Source organism: Oncorhynchus tshawytscha, linkage group LG08 (assembly GCF_018296145.1).
Source record: "Oncorhynchus tshawytscha isolate Ot180627B linkage group LG08, Otsh_v2.0, whole genome shotgun sequence".
In the NCBI taxonomy this organism is placed as follows: domain Eukaryota; kingdom Metazoa; phylum Chordata; class Actinopteri; order Salmoniformes; family Salmonidae; genus Oncorhynchus; species Oncorhynchus tshawytscha.
Window position 1 is genome coordinate 53296946 of NC_056436.1, and position 15712 is coordinate 53312657.

Consider the following 15712-nt stretch of genomic DNA (forward strand, 5'->3'; position numbering starts at 1 on the left):
AAATAACCTCTCACTCAATGTCAACAAAACAAAGGAGATGATCGTGGACTTCAGGAAACAGCACAGGGAGCACCCCCCTATCCACATCGACGGGACAATAGTGGATGAGGTGGAAGGTTTTAAGTTCCTCGGCGTACACATCACGGACAAACTGAATTTATCCACCTACACAGACAGTGTGGTGAAGAAGACGCAACAGCGCTTCTTCAACCTCAGGAGGCTAAAGAAATTTGGCTTGTCACCCAAAACCCTGACAAACTTTTACAGATGCACAATCGAGAGCATCCCGTCGGGCTGTATCACCGCCTGGTACGGCAACTGCTCCGCCCACAACCGTAAAGCTCTCCACAGGGTAGTGAGGTCTGCACAACACATCACCGGGGGAAAACTACCAGCCCTCCAGGACACCTACATCACCCGATGTCACAGGAAGGCCAAAAAGATCATCAAGGACAACAACCACCCGAGCCACTGCCTGTTCACCCCGCTATCATCCAGAAGGCGAGGTCAGTACAGGTGCATCAAAGCTGGGACCCAAAGAGACTGAAAAACAGCTTCTATCTCAAGGCCATCAGACTGTTAAACACCCATCACTAACATTGAGTGGCTGCTGCCAACATACTGACTCAAATCTCTAGCCACTTAAAATTATTGGATGTAATAAATGTATCACTGGTCACTTTAAACAATGCCACTTTATATAATGACTACATACCCTAGATTACTCATATCATACGTATATACTGTACTCTATACCATCTACTGCATCTTGCCTATGCTGCTCGGCCATCGCTCATCCATATATTTATATGTACATATTCTTATTCATCCCTTTACACTCGTGTGTATAAAGTACTTATTGTGAAATTGTTAGATTACTTGTTAGATTTTACTGCATTGTCGGAACTAGAAGCACAAGCATTTCGCTACACTCGCATTAACATTGCTAACCATGTGTATGTGAGCGATACAATTTGATTCGATTTGAGTGTACAGAAAATCTGTGAAGTAAATTGACACACCTTTAAATCTTAAATATTGCCAGGTTGGTTTTCACAGCTGTTTCACAAGGTGCTCATTATTGTAAGGTATACCTTGATGGTATTTGTTAGTTCAACATTATTCATTGTTGTATCCTAGGACCTACAATAGATATATTCAACCATAATGCTGTACTAATGAGCTATTTTTTTTTTATCATAGCGGACTACTGAAATAATGTTATTTCAGTGTAGATAAGGGAAGGCCAGCTTAAAATGAAAAGATGCTAGCCAGTCAAGCCAGTGTAGGCGGCAGGTAGCCATGCGGTTAAGAGTGTTGGGCCAGTAGTAAAAAGAGAATTACAGTACTGCTAAACAGCTTCTACCCCCAAGCCATAAGACTTCTGAACATCTAGTCAAATGCCTACCTAGACTATTTGCATTGCCCCCCTCTCCACACCACTGCCACTCTCTGTTGTCATCTATGCAGTCACTTTAATAACTCTCTGTACCGGCACCCCCCTGTATATGTTGTTATTTTGTACTGCTGCTCTTTAATTACTTGTTAATTTTATATCTCGTATTCTTTTGAAACTGCACTGTTGGTTAGGGGCTCGTAAGTAAGAATTTCACTGTAGGGTCTACTACTCCTGTTGTATTCGGCGCAGGTGACTAATAACATTTCATTTGATTTGATGCTGTTAACCTCTTTAATCCATCCTCATGTTTGTTATGTTAAAAAAAATTAGGGTGGCAGGTAGCCTAGCAGTTAAGATGGTTAGGCCAGTAACCGGAAGGACACTTGTTCTCATCCCTGAGCCAACTAGTTGAAAAATCTGTTGATGTGCCCTTGAGCAAGGCACTTAACCCTTTTTGTTTTACCCCATTGCCTGTTTATTCATAAAAAGCAGATGATAGTAAATATCATTAACTTTGAGATACACCCCCCCCCTTCTCTCAATTTCCGCCTGAAGACATACCCTAATCTAACTGTCTGTAGCTCAGGCCCAGAATCAAGGATATGCATATGCTTGGTATCATTTGAAAGGAAACAGTCTGAAGTTTGTGTAAATGTGAATTGAATGTAGGATAATATAACACCATAGATCTGGTAGAAGAAAATACAAGGAAATAAACACAAGTTTTCTGTTTTTTATTGTTGTTGCATCATCTTTCAACTGAACAAGAACAGCCAAACATTCAGATTTGATGCTGGGGATAATTTTGATGCAGAACATAAGAGGGCAACAGTATTTGAAAAAAGTTTCAGAAAGATATCTTCAGGAATGAGTGAGCTACATGACATTGAGCATGTAGTCACCTAGGTGTCCCACACAAGTTGGCCAAATTGGTACAGTGATACATTGAAGTAAATGACTATATACAAAATACTAAAATGCTATTCTAACACACCTCCCCAAAAATGTTTACTTTTTTAAAAATGAAAATGAGAAAAAGAAAATAGCAAGGGTAACTATTTACACACATTCAATGTATAATGTACAATATTGTGAAGACCCTCAGTCCTCTACACAATATTGTGCTGCTGATGCCATGCCCAATAGCAGTCTCTTTCTGCTATAAAGCAGAGGGTTACTGAACCAGTGGTGCAGGTGATGGGGCATTTCCTGTGACAAAGCGCACAACGACGCCTCCCCACCCTGCCCTTTTTGCCCTGAGGCACATTCATGCCTGCAGAGATGAATCTGGGCAGGTGAACACCACTTGTTGGAGGAGAAGGGACAGAGGTAGAGTGGACTGAAGGTGCTGCAGTGGACTTGCTGTAGCAAGCAAGCACCTGGATGAGCAGCTCTCGGAAGGCTTGCTGTGAGATGGGGGGCTGTCCACAGCTCTTAGCCATTTCCTTCTGGAGGATGAAGCCATTCACCACAACAATGTCGATGAAATGATAGAAAAATGTCTTGTACCATTTCATTGTCTTGTGGAGAACATTGTAGTAACCTATCAGCGCGTCTGACAGGTCCACATCTCCCATGCCTTTGTTGTAATCCTTTATGGCTGCAGGAATGGGGGACATTTTTGGTGGTCCATGCCCCAGTTGAGGACTTCACACGACTGACAACGTGATCGCCACTGAAGGACTTGTGGATAGTGGTGCTCATGACCACCTCTCTGGTATCCATCCACTTCACAAAGAGCAGGCCATCTTGGCGAATCCATCTCATGTTACCCCGCTCAGCCCGCTTAGGCATGTCATTCACCTTGGTTTTCGGAAAGCCCACTCTGTTGGTCCGAATGGTGCCACAAGCCCACACATCCAGCTTCCTCAGGGCTGTGAACAGGGTAGGGCTTGTGTAGAAGTTGTCCACAAAAGGTTTGTAGCCCTACCCCAGCAGTTGAAAATCTAATAACTCCATAAGGGAATCATAACAGGTCGCAAAACTGCTCTTCCCCTCATAAATAAAAAAAATTGCACGTGTATGCACACGCGGAATCAGCCAAAACAAACAGTTTGTAACCCCATTTAGTTGGTTTGTTACGCATGTATTGTTTTAGGCCAATTCTGGCCTTTGAGGCTACCATCCTCTCATCGATGGAAAGGTTCTGGGCGGGCTGGAAATAGGTCTTGCAGGCCTCAACCACACTGTGGTAGAGAGGTTTTATTTTGCAGAGCCTATCAAACCTTGCTGTGCCTCGCTTCTTCTCGTTGTCCTCATCAACTTCTGGGTCACTGATATGAAGCGCCCGTGAGATTGTCAGAAACCTTTTGCATGACATGACAGTGGAGGGGAAAGGCAGTTGATAGAGGGGAGCAGTTTTCCAGTAGTCTTTCAGGGATCCCAGCTTCACAAGACCCATGTAAATGACCATTGACAGGTAACAAAAAAGATCTGACATGGAAAAGGACTTCCATCCCTCTTTCATGTCTGCCTGCAGCTTAGTACCATACTTATTAGTGTTCAACACCGGGGAATCAACAACTGACAAAGCAAAAAACAGCTGAAAAAGTTGCATGGTGCTGTACTTTGAGGTCATGTCCAGCTGAGGTCCTTGTGGCCTTTTCAGTCTGAATATTGGAGGTGGTGGCGCCAGATCCTCCTCCAGCACAGAATGCAAATGACCCACCTCCTCTCTGATTGCAGGTTTATCTCTTCCCCACCTCCGCTTCTTTGTCACCGACTTCACACCTGGCCGGGTGGGGGTAGGTGTGGAGCCGGAGACAGCAGGGGTCCGGCTAGATGAACCAGCTCCTGTGGGGAATGGGCACCTTGGCAGTGGGGGCTCCCAATCAGAATCGGAGGGACTGTGAAATAAAGACATAAACACACATATTATATATAGCGTAGGGAACCCAATCAAATATGGTGAGGTGCTGTTTCATTCCATGTTTAGATAAAATACATGTAAAAAATATCTAATATACACAGACACAGATTCTATATAGAGTAGGGAACCCAATCACTATGGTGAGGTGCTGTTCCATTCCATGTTTAGATAAAATACATATAAAAAATATCTAATATATACAGACACAGACACACAGACATACATAAACACACACCCAGTGTAGAGCCATGTGTACTTCACACATTTCATTATTGATTATATATTTATATGTCAAATAAAATAAAAATATCTCCAAAACAACTCAAATTAATAATATTTGATATTATTAATTTCAAACAACGGCATGAGAGGTACTTACCAGTCCACAATTGCATCCTCTCCGTGCAAAAACATTTCCTCAAATTGGGAGTCCAAACTTGTCTCACAATCTGACTCAGTGTCACTTTCTCTATCAATTTCATAAATAATATCGTGTAGATCTCTATACTTGGACTTTGCCTTTGATTTTCCAGATGTACTCGCCAAAATTCTTTCGATAAAATAGCGGAAAATGATCTCGACTCTATACTGCTTAGCGCAAACAACGTGGCTCCTTCAGGTAGAAATTTCAATGGCGAATGGCTGTGTTACGCTCGACTTTCATTCAAGAGCTGATCTTCCCGGATATAACCATTTGATATTGCCGTTTACCTCAGCTCATTGGCCATCTACCAAGCCAGATTTCAAGACGATCAGTGGTCATTGGGCCGAAATACAGTCAATCAATGAAGCACTGGTCATATCATTGTTTGGTGTGTTCAAATCAGTACCTTTCGGTCAATACGTCCCGCAAAAAGAACCATCATGTAAGGTTGTGTTACTAACAAACAGAGGACTGCAATGAAACCACCATGACTAGATAAACGTAAGTTTAGTGTGAGTAATACATAGAATGTTTTGTCGAAAAGTTGAAGGAGACGGAATTCATGACACAAGCCGTTTACAAAATGTTTCGTGTTATGCTATAAAAATTTATTTTATCGAACAAAATGACCATTTATTGTGAAGATTGGACCTTTTGTATTGCCAAAAGAAGAAAATCTTCAGAGGTAATTGATTATTTTATTGCTATTTCTGACTTTCATGACGCTAATGCTTGGTTGGAATTTTTTTTTTACAAAATCATGTACATGTAGACGTTTGTAAGGCATTCATGGTGAGATCTTTAATAATAAACTAAACAGACACGTGACGCATAACACATGTAGACGTTTTTAAGGTGTGCATGGTGAGATCATTCGTAATAAACTTACAAGCAAACTGACATGACGTCTACATGACGTGTATGTGTCACGTGACATAGCTGTGTTCGAATACTCATACCAACCATACTATTTGTGATGTAAATTGGGTATATAGTATAATTATTGGTCATAGTATGGATATCGTTAGTATGCCAAAAGTTCCCGGATGTCGCTTTTAGGGCCCATAGTGAAATTCTTACGAAAATAGATGTGGCTTCACAACGTTTTCAAATTTGAAGAAAATTGCGAAAATATGCAGCCGAAGAGCGGATACAACTTCAGTGCTTTAACTTTTTATGGCTGCAGGGGCAGTATTGAGTAGCTTGGATGAAAAGGTGCCCATTGTAAATGGCCAGCTCCTCAGTCTCAGTTGCTAATATATGCATATTATTATTAGTATTGGATAGAAAACACTCTGAATTATGTCTGTGAGTTTAACAGAACTCATATAGCAGGCAAAAACCTGAGAAATTCCACTTCCTGTTTTTTTTTCTGGGGGTGGCGGATCTTCAACCAAGCTCTCATTGAAATTACAGCGAGATATGGATGAGTTTTCACTTCCTACGCCTTCCACTAGGTGTCAGCAGTCAATAGAACTTTGTCTGATGACTCTAATGTGAAGGTGGGTCAAATGACACAGGAAATAGTCACCACTACCATGCATTCACTATGCGCGTTCACAGGGGAAGCACCTGCGTTCCACCGCTCATTTGAAGTCATTCTAATTCTCCGGTTGGAACGTTATTCTAGATATATGTAAACAACATTCTGAAGATTGATTCAGTACATCGTTTGACATGTTTCTACTGACTGTTAAGGAACTTTTGGACATTTCGTCACGTTATAGTGGACGCGCTTTGTGACTTTGGAATTGTTTACCAAACGCGCTAACCAAAGTAGCTAATTGAACATAAATAAGGGACATTTTCGAACAAATCAAGCATTTATTGTGGACCTGGGATTCCTGAGACTGCATTCTGATGAAGTTCATCAAAGGTAAGGAAACATTTATCATGTATTTTCTGGTTTCTGTTGACTCTAATATGGCGGCTAATTTGGCTTCTGTTCTGAACGCCGTCTCAGGTTATGGCATGTGTTGCTTTTTTCGTAAACTTTTTTTGAAATCTGACACAGCAGTTGCATTAACCTCTCTGCGCACGGAACCCAGTAGCGGGATGAAATTTGACAACATACGGTGATCGCTACATAAATAGTCATATTAAATATTCATGAAAATACAAGTGTCTCACATGGGTTGAAAGCCTAGAATCTTGCTAATCCAACTGCGTTGTCAGATTTAAAAGAGGATTTACTGCGAAAAGAATACGAAGCGATTATCTGAGGATAGAGCCCCATATAAAACAACTATTTAAACCAGCACTGGCGTAACAAAATCACAAACTGCAATAAAATAAATAGTTTACCTTTGACGATCTTCCTCTGTATGCAATCCCAATGCTCATTGTTACACAATGAATGATCTTATGTTTGATAAAATCCATTTTTATAGCCTAACACGAAACATTTTGTGAACCGCTTGTGTCGTGAATTCCGTCTCATTCCATTTTCGACGACACACTCGAGGTAAATACACACACAGAACGTTACTTTTCCAGTCAAGTTTGGTTTCATTGCAATCAACTGGTTTGTTTGTAACACAACCAAACCTGATGGGTCATTTCGCGGGACGTATTGACTGAAAGAACCGATTTGAAGACAACAAGTAATGACATCATTGTGCACCAATGATTTGCCCGCTGTTTCGTTGATTGACTGTATTTTAACCCAATGACCACTGATCGTCTTGAAATATAGCTGGGTAGATAGCCAATGAGCTGAGGTAAATGGCAATATGTAATGTTTATGTGTTGGAAGACCAACCCATGTAGGCAACTCCGGCGTAAAGAGGGTCATTCGCCATTGAAGTTTCATACCGGAAGGAGCAACGCATGTTGCGCACAGCATTGTTTTGGTAAAGCGCATATTCAGCTGTTTATATATCGCGACTAAGTCAGGGAAAGCTACATCTAAGTCTAGATATACAGATGTACACACAATTTGAGAAGAAATTGATCGGACAGGACATCGTTTTGGACTGGTAAGTTCATCTCATGCTAATGCCGTTGTTTGAAATTAATAATATAAAATATTATTTGTGAAATGAAATAGCGTATTTGAGGATGTAGAGGGGAGGGCAGGCCCACAACAATGGCCAAAGTGAAAAGGAGACAGTAGATACAGCTGGTCTGTTGTAATATAATAAAGACAGGAGATCTAGCTGAAATGTCATAATATGAATGAGACAGTAGATCTAGCAGGTCTATAATAATATATTCAACCTTATGTCCCCTGTACTCTATATATATCTGTTTAATATACCTGTTGATACAGGGCTCATATGTGAAACTATTCTAACTGAACATTTTCTTTCACAGTGACACTGACTCCAAATCAAGCCCCCAGTGCCAAGATGTCCATCCCCCACTGAAGCTGGTTCATCCAGCTCCTGCCATAAGTGGTGTTCATCTGCCATATAGCTCACATAACGAAGGTTACATATGTAACCATGGTTATGTTTCACTATATTGGATCACTCCAATATATTGGTATACCAGTACCAGATTTAGTTGATGCTAGAGGGATCTGGCCAGCCAGCGGCTGGACCAAGAAGCAGGGGATGCCCAGGACCGCTGAACCAAACGCGGAGGGAAGTGCCATATTTATCCGATAGTACCTAGCAAAGGTGCAAGAGGAAGCCCAGCTGGCCACAGCACCGATATCAGCGAGGGGCACTCCTCTCAGTAGAGCTCAGGACTCAGCCACACCTTGTGTTGAATGTGACACCACATATCCCAGCACCGGCCTGCCAGCCAGGCAGTATGCTGTCGTAATCATGTCCACGATCCAGTGAGAGAGCCTCTGCTTTGATGTAAAAGCAATTCACAGCACACACATAGAAGAAGCCAGTCGGCAAAATGTGTAAATTACAGTTTGTGGCAGCAAGAGCCACCATACTAATGGATGCACACGGAGTCGTAGTGTAATGCTAACGAAACACAAGTATACGACAAATCACGGGCGGAAGATACAGATCAACCGCACGCACCGAGTGGAGCACTCAAGAGGGACTGGCCATGTAACCGGCTGCTCCAGGCTGTGAGTATACTTCCACGCAAAATATTACACTTACCAGTGACTTACCAAGCGAACTTCAGAAAGTCTGTACCTTAAACCATACAGACGTCTGCCGAGAAAATGAAAAAGAACGTGTATCGCGGCCATGGGGTCGATATATAGGGGCGGACCCCAGCCGTGACACAGGTGTACACGGGAGTAAATCCTCACCTCGGACGTATCCCTCTGCTGCGGAGTGATAACGATATATTGGAGTGATCCAATATAGTGAAAGATAACAACATTCCACAGGCCTGATCAACTATGCGAAGGAGATGTGTTGTGCTGCATAAGGCAAATGGTGGTCACACCAGTTACTGACTGGGTTTCTGTTCCAAGCCCCTACCTTTTTTTAAGCTATCTTTGATCAACAGATGCATATCTGTATTCCCAGTCATGTGAAATCCATAGATTAGGCAGGGCTGTCCAACCCTGTTCCTGGAGAGCTACCGTCCAGTAGGTTTTCACTCCAACCCTCATCTAGCGTACCTGATTCTAATAATTAGCTGGTAGATAAGCTGGAAAGCCCTGGATTAGGGCCAAATGAATTTATTTAAATGGACTGATTTCCTTAAATGAATTGTAACTCAGTAAAATCTTTGAAATTGTTGCATTATTGTGTTTGTTTTTGTTAGGTGTACATTGGCCTCACAGTACAGTAATATTAGTTAGGATCATGGTTCCTTGCTGTTTCAAGTTCTCTTGTCTGAACCAGTCCTCTCCAGAATAACTTACACAGGCAGCCCAATTCTGATCTTTTACCCAATCATTGGCAAAGGAGTTGATCCTAAGGTATGTAGGTAATAGGTTAAACTGGCTGTAGTAGCGAGACTACAGATCAAATTCCTTCCAACTGTAAGGAGGCCAGGTGCACACTGAATATGTAACCACTGACCAGCACTCTCCTCTCCAACTGCACTCACCACAGACAGACACCACAATCAATCTTCAAAATCATATTTTCTGTGTATGAAATGGACAGTTGACACATTGCAGATCTCTATCTTCCAGGTGATTAAGTGCAAGGCGGCTGTAGCATGGGAGGCTGGGAAACCCTTGTCCATTGAGGAGGTGGAGGTAGCCCCACCAAAGGTCCACTAAGTGCGCATCAAGGTAACGGCCCCTTCCCTACGCCAAAAATGTCTCAGACAAATGCTCCTGTATTGTATTTGCTCTCACATGACAATTCCAGCAACAACATAACCAACCACCCCAGCCTGCAGCAGACCTTTGTTTTGTGTGCAGTGTCTTTGGTTTGTAGGTGTGAGTCAATATATCTTCCCCCTAGAATAATATGTATGTGAGCTCTTTTGCTCTGTAAAACAAAAGGACATACTGTTTGAGGCAGGCTGCTTTTCGGCAGGGATGAACTGTTCAGCTGATGGAATACTGTGGGGAGCATCAAGTGTTTTCCTTGTCTCCCCGCCCAAATGGGTTTAGTGGGCCAGCTGTGAGGAAGCCATCTTTGGAATGTGTTCAACAGAGTGTTTAGAAAACGTTGTTATTCTAAGAACTTTACCACGTTCCTTTATTGTACTAGCTAGCTGTCTGTCTTGCACCATTGAGACACAACCTCGTGATAGTTTCTATTATCAACATAGCAGGTGCAGTAGTTGGTATTAAAGGAATAGTCCTAGAGGGTTGGGACTTGGTTGAACCATTTAGGATGTTTTAGGCTAGTTGGCAACACATACTTCATAGCTTACTGGTTGTATTGAATGAGAGAACCTAATGGCAATGTTGTGCGTTTCAGATCTTTGCGACGGGGGTGTGTCAAACGGATGCCTACACTCTGCGCGGCAGCAACCCTGAGGGACTCTTCCCTGTCATCCTGGGTCATGAGGGCGCCGGGACAATCGAGAGCATGAGAGAGGGAGTCACCAAGTTCAAGCCAGGTGAAGGACTGTAAATATCAGCAAATGCATTCTCCCTAAAACAGTGTTTTCCTGTCCCGGCGACACACAGGGGAACATACTTGTTTCCGGTCCAGTACAAACACTCCAGAATCAAATAATGCAATGACTTGATTATGTTGAATCAGATGTTAAATGAAAGTCTATTTTCTCTCCCAAGGTGACACCGTCATCCCATTATATGTGCCACAGTGTGGTGAGTGCAAATTCTGCAAAAACCCCAAGACCAACATCTGCCAGAAGATCAGGTAATTGGAATGCAATCTCGCCTGTCATCAACTATAGCTTGGAAGGTTGTGGTCAGGATTAGGTTTGCAAAATTGCAGGAAATTTCAATAAATTCCCTGGTTTACCAGAAATCCCAGTTGGAGGATTTCAAATTTCCTGCTTATTCCGGGAACTTCTAACCGGGATTTCTGGAAAATCAGGGCACTTATTTAAAGTTCCCGGAATTATGCAACGCTAGTCAGGATCATTCATTATTGACTCCCCATTTTCAAAGTTGCCAAGTAGACAGTGAGCATATCTATAATGATAGTTAGATTAATCTTAGAAATAGTACGACAGTATTCTACTCCAATCTTGGGATTGCAATTGGTGCTGTGCAAGCGAAGAAGCAACCAGGCTTGCAAACACCAACATTGCAACTTCCACCAAATTCTGTCAGGCAGGTAGCCTAGCGGCTAAGAGCGTTGGGCCAGTAAACAAAAGATCGCTGAGTTCAATCCCTGATCAGACTAGGTGAACAAAAATCTGTCTGTGCCCTTGAGCAAGGCACTTTACCCCAATTGCTTCTGTAAGTCTGGGTGCCATCGGCCTTGCCGTCATGATGGGCTGCAAAGTTACTGGGGCAACCAGGATCATCGGTGTAGACATCAACCCGGACAAGTTTGACAAGGCCAAGGAGTTTGGAGCCACTGAGTTTGTGAACCCCAAAGACCACAGCAAACCTATTCAGGAGGTACTAGTGGAGATGACCGACGGACTACTCCTTTGAATGCGTTGGCGACGTGGGAATCATGGTAAGGCTAGGGGAGTGAAAAAAAACAGCTTGGGCTAGAGCCTCCAATCCTAGTTATGTACTGAGCTCAGGGGGCTGTTCAGAATGGTGTAATGTTACAGAATGTATTTTTTACCTAACACTTATTTTTCTTGAAACTGCAATGTTGGTTAAGGGCTTGTAAGTAAGAATTTCACTGTTGTATTCGGCACATGTGACAAATACAATTTGATTTGATTGTGGACAAGTTAAAGATGTCTGTCATGTGAATAGGGAATCGTGTCAGCTCTATCCATTGTAATTCTGTCTGAAACTTTCTGAATGGTTTCCCCTCACTGAACACACCCCTGCTGCCCATGACCTTTCCACAGCTCCTACTGAGATGGTGAGGCAGGAAACTGGGAAAGTAATTGAACTGTGGCCCTTTCTTTGCTCTCACATATGGAAGGTGTTCTACTCTTCACCACCAGAGGTCACTGTAGTTGGCACTTCAGGCTTGGACCGCAACGGCAAAATACCTTTCACTTTGCTAAGTAGATTGGCTTCCCCTAAATACTTGTCTTCTGATGATACTCAATCTGTTGTTTCAGAGGGCGGCTCTGGAGGCGTGCAACAAAGGCTGGGGCAAGAGCATCATCATCGGGTTGGCAGGTACAAGACAGGAGATCTCCACTTGTCCATTCCAGCTGATTACCGGCCGTGTGTGGAGGGGCACAGCATTTGGAGGTAAATGTCGTGGATGATTTTTGAGGAAGACCCTTGACTTTTCTGACATCAATATATTTTGTCTTTTTGATAAATGAGCAGCAATATGGCATTAGCTATAATACTAGAAATAAAACATAAGTACAGTTTTTTTTCTGGAAGTATGGTAATGCCATAAGGTAATACATAGATTACTCGTGTTTTCCTGTTCCCCTGTCCCAGGCTGGAAGAGTGTGGAGAGCGTCCCCAAACTAGTGACCGACTACATGAACAAGAAGCTGAAGGTGCATGAGTTTGTGAACCACACCTTGCCCTTTGACCAGTTCAATGAGGGCTTTGACCTCCTGCATCCTGGAAAGAGGTGAATAGATCAAGTGTTGCATCATATTACATCAATTAGTTACGTTAGTCTATTCACATCTTTGTTCAAATTGAAAAGTTTCCAGCACAAAGTTTATTAAAGTCCTTTAAAATTGTATGCTAACCACTTCATTTTAATTAGTCTATTCCAGTATCCGTGCCATCCTGAAGTTCTGAATTGCCTGCCATGTTGAGCCTCACTCACCTCTGCCTTTTATAAACAATCACCTTTCAATTGCTGAAGCACTTACCTTTCAGAATGATATTGTCACATGTGCTCCCTCTCCGGCCTCAAGGTCATCAGGCTGCTCATAATCCTACACACCTGTCACCATCGTCACACGCCTCATGACACTCACCTGGACTCCATCACCTCCTTGATTAACTTCCCTATATATGTCACTCCCTTTGGTTCCTTCCCCAGGCATTATTGTTTCTGTTTCTTGTCTGTGCATTGTTTGTGGTTCTTGTTTTCTATTATGTTTTGTTTATTGATTAAATCACTCACTCCCTGAACTTGCATCCCGAGTCTCAGCGCACATCGTTACAGAATAGCGCCTCACCTAAGGGAGTTTAAAAATATATTTAAAAAACCCGTTGGCGTAAAAGACGTCGGGTCCGGGAGCCACTACAGGCTCTCACGCCTCAGCCGGCTCGTCGGGCTTTCATGCCTCCACCAGATCGCCTGGCTCTCCTTTCTCAGCCGGCTCACCGGGCTTTCATGCCTTTGCCGGATCGTCAGGCTCTCATGCCTCAGCCGGGATCACCAGTCTCCCCTGCCACAGCCGGCCATTTAGTCATATTAAAGCCTAACAATCATCCAAAGTTACACAAACAAATTGTTTACTTATGCATTATGATTTGATTGATCATGGGGATATCATTGAAAGCGACATCAAAACCACAGCATGTAAGACAATCGTGATTGAACATTGAGAAGTATTTGGAGTAGCTGCATGCTATGACTAAGCCCCAACCCTAATCCCTACCCTGGAACACAGCTGTGAATAGACCTTTTAGAAACCATGGGAGAAAATAGCCCAAATTAGGACCCCAATCAGTTCCTAGTGAAGGCTAAACTTAGATGTAGTCTTAAAAAAAATAGGCGGGGAAACTCTGATTGCCGGTGAAAATACAGGCCATATCACAACCGGCCGTAATTCGGCCGGAGTCCCATAGGGCGGCACACAATTGGCCCAGCATCGTCTGGGCTTGGCCAGTGTAAGCTGTCATTGTTAGTAAGAATTTGTTCTTAACTGGCTTGCCTAGTTAAATAACAAAAATACTCTTGAAAGTTGTAATAGTAGAATGCACAAGGTGCAATTTCCAAATTGGGTAGTGCATCATCCATTTTCCTCTTGTCATGTCAGTCATTGCATACCTTAGAGAGCTATTTATAACTTGTCAGAAATGTCCAGATCAACTAGCCCATCAGCCCCGCTTTTTAGCTAGCCTATAGACTTTGTAGTAATGTTCGAGTCACTCAAATGTCACATGAATACACATTAGACGTTAGCCATCGCTCATCCATAAATTTACATGTACAAATTCATAATTATTCGTTTACACTTGTGTGTATAAGGTAGTTGTTGTGAAATTATTAGATTACTTGTTATATATTACTGCACGGCTGGAACTAGAAGCACAAGCATTTTGCTACACTCGCATTAACATCTGCTAACCATGTGTATGTGACCAATAAGATTTGATCTGATTTAGACATGGCAAAATGTATACAATTGCAAAAAAAAAACTTTAAAACGGCACATTTTTCTCTGCACCTCCATGACAAAATGTGTAGAATTTTAGGAAATAAGCTTTAAACCTGCAAAATGTTCTCTCTGCCAACAAGAGGGGTGTGAACAGTTTGGGTCATGAGCTGTGCTTGTGCCCATAGAAATATACATGGCGAGGGTGTGTAGGATGTTCCCCATTGCAGGAAGGGGGACTTGGTTGAAAAAGGTTGGGAACACCTGTCCTAAATCCTACATTGATGACAAAGACTATTCTGACTTACTGCCCTTCACTACTATGCCTTTTCTCCTTTCCCCAGTCTGTATAATCACATCCAACTATCTCTGGCTACTCACTTTTCAAGATAAGGGTCATTTTCCCTATCTGTAATCTCACACCTGTTCCTTTTTCTTCCATACACCTTTCAACATCCATAACAGCACATTTGTCTGTTCAGGTTGTGGCCAGTAGCAGCAACCCATTAATTGTCCATAACATTCCATTAATTCACCAAAGTTCAGTTGAGTTCTTGACTTGCCCAGTGCCTTTCAGACCCAAGGGCTACACTATGACAGGGAGTTGTCACATTTCCCATGGTCTCGTTTCAGCCTGTGGCCTTAGCTTTTACTTCAAGGGTTAGGACTCCTCCCAGGGAGGTATGTCCGCCTCAAATAGACAGCTACTCAGATTGATGCAATTGTACAAGCCTCTCCCAGTGATAATTAAATGTCATACTTGGCTACCAGTGTCTGTTGGCTGCTTTTCACTTCAATCCTCTTCCAATTTCAGTTCCAGGTTTCATCTTTCAATAACAACCAAACATGCAGAAACTGAGAACAGAGTTGTTCTTGGGTATAGCTTAATCACTTCATCTAAATACAGTATATTCCAAAGCCCATCTCCTACCACGTAGTGTCAAGTTCTGCAACAAAAACAAGCAATTGTTGTCACGATCGTCGTAAGAAGCGGACCAAAGCGCAGCGTGGTGTGAATGCATCATTTTAATGGATGACGAAACCACGAAGTAAACTGAACAAAACAATAAATGAACATCGTCCGTGCCGCTATATACGAAAAGCATAATCGTACTCACATAGACAATCACCGACAACCCACAATGACAAAATAGGCTACCTAAATATGGTTCCCAATCAGAGACAACGACTAACACCTGCCTCTGAATGAGAACCATATCAGGCCAAACACAGAAACAGAGAAACTAGACATCCAACATAGAATGCCCACTCAGATCAC

General features: G+C 42.6%; 1 pseudogene; it reads left to right on the forward strand.

Annotated features, from left to right (window-relative positions):
* Positions 1-9715: 9715 nt before the first annotated feature.
* LOC112257098 lies at positions 9716-12901 on the forward strand (annotated as a pseudogene).
* The last annotated feature ends 2811 nt before the right edge of the window (positions 12902-15712 follow it).